This window comes from Lactuca sativa, chromosome 3, assembly GCF_002870075.4.
Source record: "Lactuca sativa cultivar Salinas chromosome 3, Lsat_Salinas_v11, whole genome shotgun sequence".
NCBI lineage: Eukaryota > Viridiplantae > Streptophyta > Magnoliopsida > Asterales > Asteraceae > Lactuca > Lactuca sativa.
In genome coordinates this window covers 66,550,132-66,558,797 of record NC_056625.2, presented here as the reverse complement: position 1 = coordinate 66,558,797, position 8,666 = coordinate 66,550,132, and positions in this window count along the sequence as shown.

Below are 8,666 nucleotides of genomic sequence, written 5' to 3'. Positions count from 1 at the left end.
TGCATGGCTTGGAATGCTTCTGAATGGATTCAGATCGGTGGTACTCGGCGAGTCACATGGGTGAACTCGACGAGTTGCTTGAAGATGAGCTGGGACTCGACGAGTTGGAAGAACGACTCGGCGAGTCGGATGAAGATAGCCTTGAACTCGGCGAGTCGTATGAACAACTCGGCGAGTAGGTTGATGATAGCTTTAGACTCGGCGAGCCTGTTCTTGGACTCGGCGAGTCTTGTCGAAGAGCTCCAATATTCTCTGGTCGAGTCGAGACTCGGCGAGTCTCGGGGTGACTCGGCGAGTTAGGTCGCGGATGGAGTGAAGTCTGAGTATGGGAACTCGGCGAGTCATAGGTTTGACTCGGCGAGTAGGGTCAGTAAGGAGTTGACTTTGACCTTGTCTTTGTCCAAGGGTTGACCAATGGTGTCCAGGGACATTTTGGTAATTATTGTTTGTTGTTTTGAGTTCAGCGCATTGGTGGTTGACCAGTGGTGGAGATCGTATCAGTGATCGGAGTAGCTTGGATTATCTGTTCAGTCGGCAGCTTCGAGGTGAGTTATCCTCACTATATCAAAGGGGTCCAAGGCACCAAGGCCGGCCCTTATCGGATTGAGATCCGGGTAGTTGTTTTTATGTTGCTGCTTTATCATGTTGCATCCTGTGAGTTAGGATGGTATATGCTAGAGACCTGATTGAGATCGGTATCCAGAGAGATAGGGAGATGCTATGTTAGTGACCTGTTAGGTCGGTATCCTGGTTAGGATAGTGGCATGTTATGTGATCTGTTGATCTGCTTGTTATCTGTGAATTGTTAGATGATTGTATGTATATGTGCATATGGATGTTTGGACTGGAGTTGGGTTGAGGCGGGTCCTGCTGTGTGCAGTAGGCCAAGATACCCAGGGAGGACCGGTTGTCCCGTAGTCCCAGCGAGCGGTCCGGATAGGCTGTAGGTCCCGGTAGGGGCGGACCAGACGTGCCGAAGGCTCGGAGAGTGGACCAGACAGACTGAAGGCCCGGTGCGGGCGGACCAGTCATACTGTAGACTCAGAGAGTGGACCAGGTGGATTGAAGGCCCGGGAACGGGCGAACCAATCACACTGCAGACTCGATGTATGCGGATTGACTCAGAGGGTGGACCAGGTGGACTGTTGGCCGGTGCGGCGGACCAGTCACACAGTAGACCCGGAGAGCATGGCTGTTCTGTGACCGGATATGTTATGGCATGTTATGCGTGTATGGTATTTGTGGTTGGTATTTTGGGGGTATCTCACTAAGCTTTCGGGCTTACAGTTGTGGTTTCATGTTTTTCAGGTTCTTCAGGAGATCGTGGCAAGGCGAAGGCATGATCGTATCGCTCCTCATACTTTTGTGGTGTTATGATTCTGGGAATACGATAAATATTTTGTATTGGAAACCTTTTTGTAAAGAATTATTGGAATTGAGATGTTTCTGAAAAATTTAAAATTGGTTGTGTTTTTCGGTCGTTACAAATCCTTCTCGGAAAAGAGGATATATGACAAGCATCATATTCAGATTGTCTTTCAGTGCTTGAATCATGATGCTTTCTTCCAAAGCTTGAACCATTTGTTCTTAAGACTAGCCGTCAGACTTTTTCGACGTCTTCACTGAGCTGTCAGTTTCAGTTACAATGTTTTTCCTTTGTCTTATGGAGGCTCATTTAGGCCAGAGATGATTTAATGACTGGGTTCAGTAATGGTGGATTCTGGTGGAGGAGGGACCAGAGGCTCTTTAGGGATATCATCAGGTTTCAAGGTTGGAGAACCTTCATCGACCTGAACGATCCTCGGAGCAGGGATTGGTGGAAGCATAGATTGGGTAGCTCAAAATGTGTCGATGGTTAGCTTTGTTTTGATTTTTTCCAGTTCTCGGCTTCGTCTGAACGTTTCTGCTAACGATGATGGCCATGTAACCAAGGACCATTTAAGCCTATCTGCATTCGAAAGGACCTTTACAGGTTGTTACCTGATAGCTTAAAGTCCTAAAACACCATTTTCAATCATGTCTTCATCTTCTTCATCACCAAACTCAAGAGGTTCAAGAGATTCAACCTAGAGTATATCTTCTTCGGACGACTCATCTCGGAGTGTAAATTCTGATATAGGTTTCCCTTGAAGCCTTCTTTCTCTTTGACTAACTCTTTCTCCACCTCTTGCATTGGAAGGCTCAACATCCAATGCAAGTATGGCACTGCTTTGAAGTTCACTTAAGAGTTTGAACACTCTCTGAAAGCTCATACTAAGTTCTTTGCAAAATTTGTCACATTTGGAGCATTTATGGTGGGTCTCTCTCTATGATCTCTCTTAATCTCGTTGATTCGTGTGTTACGTTCTTGATTTTTGATCATTTTGATTCATTGGATCAATTTTTTTTTGAAAAACCCACTTGTTATGATCCAATTTTTTTTTCTTGATCATGTCCCGATCCAATCCTACTTCTTGTTCAATTTGATTCTCAATTGCAATTATTTGTTTAAATCAAGAATTTGGCCCAAAAATCGTGTTATGGGTCCATTTATTACATTTTTTTATCTTGATTTCATGGTTTTGATGTTCGTTACTGTTCATATCCAAATATTGAGCCCAGTTTTTAATCCAATATCTTAAAACAAAAAGTCTAAATGTTCAATTAAATCAAACATACGATTCGTTGATTCACTATTCTTGAGTTTTTGACCAAAATAGTGTTTTTGAAAAAAATATTTACCATATAGGTGTAGTTTTAAAAATATTTATCAAATAGGTATAGTTTTAAAATATGATATTTTTCCAACTTTTTTACTGTTTAATTATTTTTGACCATTTTCTAATATACTTTTTTTTTAGTTTTCTTTTTAACTTTTTGCAATAATATTTTTGATGAGGTATTATTTTATGTAAATTAATAAAAAAAAATTACGTACAACGTACATATAAAATTCTTGAAAAATGTTTTATATGCATATAATCTAAATGGAAATATAAAAATATTTTTTTCCTTCAAATATGTTTTTTCTGTATATAATTTAAATGGAAATATTAAGGAAAAAAATTCTCTTTGGTTTACAGCGACAAAAGGAGAAAAAAATGTGTTTTTCTTTAGTTTCTTTACATAAAACGGCACTAGAGAGGAAAAAATTAGTTTGCACAAAAAGAAAAAAATTGGGTATTTTTTTCCTTTACCCAAAATACACATATGTATATTTAAAACTAACATATACCAAAACAATTTAAATTAAATAGTTTAGTTTTAAAATCATTTTACCTTAATGTTTTGGTTTAAATTAAAAAAATTATTGGTATAATGTTTTTAGAACAAAACCAATTAACAATCGCCTTTCACAAAATACAAAAGAAAATAAAAAAATAAGTCGGAATAACTTATAAACATTAATAGAAAAAAATAATAATAACGAAATGTTCAAAAAAAAGTCAAAAGAGCATAGTAAAAACAGTAAAAAGAATTAATTTTTTTTTTGAAAACTACTAAATTATTGAAACTACACCTATTTGGTAAATATTTTTAAAACTACACTTATATGGTAAATATTTTTTTTCAAAAACACCATTTTGGTCAAAAACTCCACTGTTCTTCATTATGTGCATATACGAGTTGTACATCTTGATATTCTTGATATTCCAAGCGATTCATCTGTTGTGTCATCGTTCTTGAGTTCTGATTTCATTTTAACGCTTCTGGATAATCGATTAGAGTTTGTTTCGATTGTTAAATGGGCCTTATGAATCGTTTTTATGTTATGTTTTCATTCTTAAAATCGATTTTGTTCAAGTCAAAGTTGAAAAATCATCAAATTATTCCCTTTGATTTCTATGAATCTTGATCAAGAACACTTGAATGTTATGAAGAACAAGTTGAAGATTCTTTATTTGATCCGAAAATCAATGATAGATTCGTGAATTTGGTGTTTCTTGCCCTATGAATTCGAAAAGTCAAACTGTGAAAAAGTGAAAGTCGAGATTCAAGCGATGAATCGATGACTTGTATGCTGAAATCGATAGATATAGGTTGTTTTGAGGCTGTGTGTGTCAAAATCAAGTTCAATTTGGTAGTTAATTTCGAAAATTATTTGAGTGGTGCAGCTGCTACAACAGGTACTTGCTCAACTACTTGGGGTTGAGGTTGTTGATTCCTATTTTCGTTTGCATTTGCAACTCCATTGCGAGTTCTTGCCATTACAATCTATATACCGAATAAGGAGAATTTAGGTCTTTATCCTCGATAGGTATTTAAATTCCCTTATCACTCTGAAACATTCACATGTTAGTTCTAATATCGTAATCATACGCTTAGAATCCTACACACATAAGGTTTCCAAATCCGGTCGGCAACATACCATAGATCCGAACAAATAATGGCATATATGGAAAACATATAGCATTTAACACATAAAAGCATCTTAGGCATCTTTCCTAAAATAAACTAGTGCTCGTGTCTAAAATATGGTAGACACTCATCTCATAATCATCACTTAGCATTCTAAGTTTAAGCCTAGAAATCCTACAATTTCTTAGTTCGCTTAAACTAATGCTCAGATACCAACTGTGACATCCCCTAATTTCTCAGCTAGAAAAGACCGATTTAATTTATGCTTTTTGAATAAAATCAGAGAAATCCTTTTAAAATATGTTGCGAAATTGGTCCCCAAAACAAAACTTGATAAAAGTTTATCAAAACCTTTCTTTAAGAAATGTATAGTTTCATTTTTAACCCCTCTTCCAACATTTCTTTCCAGGTGGCTCGCATGTGGGTTGTGCATGCGTAGGTCTCGCTGGCAGCTCCTGACTGGACCGAGGTCTAGGGTCCGAGATAGGGGGTTCGTGGCTCACCTGCGAGGCTCGGACACGTGATAAAGAGAACGCGTCGGACACCCATTGGACCGAAATTCATATGTGAGGGCAGGCGACACATCTGGTCAGCTAGCTTCGATGACTCACCAATTTCGGATACGTGGCGCGTTATTAGCGAGGGTGACATGGCCAAAGCCCACCTATGCGAATTTTCTCGGTTTTTGTGCAAAAACTTCTAGAATCCATAACGTTCGCATACGAGCTCCATTTTTTATGTTCTTTATATGCACGCATGGGAAAACCTATGCTCTACAACTTTCGTTTAGAATTCGTCGGCTAATTTTGACTTTAATTTTTATATTATTATTTTTAACAGACCGGGACAGGAAATCCGTTAAAAATTCATAACTTCTTCATCCGACGTCCGTTTTTGTCTGTCTTTTTACCATTGTGCTACTATTGACGAGTCCTTCGATTCTCATTTAGGGCATGCCGGCAAAAATTCACTCGATCTAAAATTTGAGTTTTTAGTTGTCTACTGCTAAGCTGAAACTTTGAAAAATCATAACTTCCTCATACGAAGTCAGATTTGGGCGTTCTTTTTATACATACTCTCGGTTTAACGAACACTACGAGTTTCGTTTAAATCACTAAGGCTAAAAAGTAGTTTATCAAAAACTCACTTTTTACGACATTCAACACCGTGTCGGTTTTGTCGTGAAACTTCGACAGGTCATAATTTCTTTGTTATAACTCGGATTTTGGTATTCTTTATATATCTGTAATCCTTGTCACGACCATTACAACTTTCTTAATAGATATCAGCTTTATCTAATATTTATTTTTGACGCTCATTTTTATTCTTAATTAATTAAATCCTATTAATTAAGCATAAAACACATAATTCATTTTCATTTCTTCAAAATGAGTTACAAAGGTTAACCTAGACTATAATGTCAATATTAATGCCTAGCCTAGAAACACGGGCATTACACAATGTTGTGGTCGATGCCTTGAGTCGCAAGGTAGCGAGTGCACCCATTAGATATCTCTGTTTGAGGATGGTTATCGTTTCTCCATTGTTAGGTCTAATCAAGAAGGATCAAGTAAAAGGATTGAAGAAGGAAAATTGGAAGGAGGACGGAATCAGGCATATTCCATTATTTTCCAGGGATAGTTGTGGATTATTGACTCAATGTGGAAGAGTATATGTTCCTATTGCTGGTGGGGTTAGACAGACGGTATTAGAGGAAGCTCACAAATTGAAGTTTTCGGTCCATCCGGGGGCCACATAGATGTATAGAGACTTGAGATTGAGCTACTAATAGCCATGCATGAAGATGGAGATAGCATGGTATGTGGAGCGGTGCTTGACCTACCATAAAGTCAAAGTCAAACATCAGAGACCCCACAACAAGATGTAACTGTTACTCATTCCCATGTGCAAGTAGGTGGAGATCACTATGGATTTTATTACGAAGTTGTCGAGGACGGTGTATAGGGTGGATTCTATCTGGGTCATCGTTGGTAGGTTGACCAAGAGTTCTCATTTCATCCTTATTTTAGAGACCATTTTCGGCGATAAGTTGGCCGACATCTACATCAGGGAGGTAGTCGCTCGTCACGGGGTTCCAGTTTCAGTGGTTTCTTACCTACGATGTCTATTTCACCTCCAAGTTTTGGAGGAAGTTTCATTATGAGTTGGGTACTCAGCTGTATTTCAACACCACATATCATCCCTAGACCGACGGACATGCTATTCAGATGGCCAAGGATATGTTCATGGCATGTGTGCTAGATTTTGGCAGAAGTTGGGACACTTACATTCCATTGGTTGAGTTCTCCAACAACAACAGTTATCACGTCAGTATTGATCAACCTCCCTTCAAGATGCTTTATGGGAGGAAATATTGGACACTGGTTTGTTTGGGAAAGGTTGGGCATCGAGTTATGGAGAGTACTGAGGTAGTACTCAAGACCAATAAGTTGATACAGTAGGTGTGCGATCAATTACAGACCGCATAGTCGCTAGAAGAGTTATCCAGTTCCGGAAGTGGAGCAAGTTGGGCCCTAAGTATATTCGTTCTTTCATGATTATCGCCCGTGTGGGCAAGGTTATGTATCGGTTGGATGTGCCTGATGAACTTAGCCAGATTCACAACACTTTTCATGTCTCTCAACTGTGGAAGTCTTTGGAAGATGATTTCGTAGTGGTACCCTTGGACGACATTCAGGTTGATGAGAGCCTGAATTATATAGAGAGACCGATTGCGATTGTCGATAGAAAGACGAAGACCTTACGTAACAAGGTAGTGTTGGTGATTTTATATCACTAATGTTATTTAAGTGTAATGGGGTTAATTTGTTGATCAATGTTACCTTGACAATTATTGAACAAATCGGTATGGTGCGGAGTGCACATTTGTTTAATTTTCTCTTTGTTGAAAGTATACTGCTATTTAGGGGCGAATCCTCTGAACCGACGGGGGTCCAAGGGCAGCGCCCCTAGGAGCGGGGTCCAAGGGGCGGCAGCCGCTGGCGGGGTCCAAGGGGCAGAGCCCCTGGCTGGGGTCGATTTTTAGAGAATGGACCATTGTTTGACCCTTATCCAAACTTCCTTTTTTTAAAATGCATCAGAAATCTGGATTTTTGATAAATGTACCCGGTTATGTGATCCATATTCTAGACTTGAATTTAAGTTAGTTTATGATGTTTTGACAGTTTTAGGACATAAAAGTGTCATGTGGCAGTTTTAAGACTGAAAGTTTTTTTGGTTATATGATCATATTTGAAATCTGTTGTTGGTATACTTCTTCTTCATAATATATTGAGCATTCTCTCTTCTATTTTCTCAATTCTGAGTCTTATCCGATTAAAGATTGGAAGTACCAGCCAACTACAATTCTTACAAAGATTAAAGTATTTTTGTGATCATGGCAAGTGGTAATTCTGTGAAGGAAATGACAAGTAATTTTGAAAAACTGAACAAGTTTGAAGGGAAAGATTTTCGTAGATGGCAGAAGAAGATGAAGTTTCTCCTTACCACGCTAAAAGTGGTGTATGTTCTGAGTACACCCATGTCAGTCTTACTAGAATCTATTGAATATGAACCTTTGGAGGCAACCAGAAGAAAATCAAAGTAGGAAAATGATGATTACATATGATGTGGTCATATTCTCAATGGTATGTCTGACTCTCTTTTTGATATCTGTCAAAAATTTGAATATGCAAAAGAACTATGGCATTCTCTTGAATCCAAGTACATGGCTGAAGATGCTTCTAGTAAGAAGTTTCTTGTTAGTAACTTTATGGGTTACAAGAAGATTGACTCCAGGCCTGTTATGGAACAATTCCATGAAATATAAAGAATTCTGGGACAGCTTGCTCAACACAATTTGAAAATGGATGAAGCCATTTCTGTAGTTGTGATCATTGACAAACTGCCCCCTTCATGGAAGGATTTTAAACACAATCTGAAACATAACAAAGAGGAATTGACTTAGACTCAACTTGGAAGCCATTTAAGGATTGAAGAGTCCATAAGGACTCAAGAACTTGACAACAATCCTAAAGGCAAGAACCAAGTTGGTTCCTCTTCTGTAAACATGGTGGAAGGAGAAAGTTCAAACAATCCCAAGAAGTCTAATGGAAAAAGGAAGTTCAAAGGAAAGGATGACAAGTCTTCCAACAAGATGGATAAGTTGGTTTGTTGGAATTGTAGCAAATCGGGTCACTTCAAGAAAGATTGTCATCTTTGCAAAGTGAACAAGGATGGTGTTGGACCAAGTGGATCCAAGGATCTAGAAAAGCAACAAGGTCAGATTTTTGTTTCCATGCAAAATTCTAAATATGTTCATAATTATA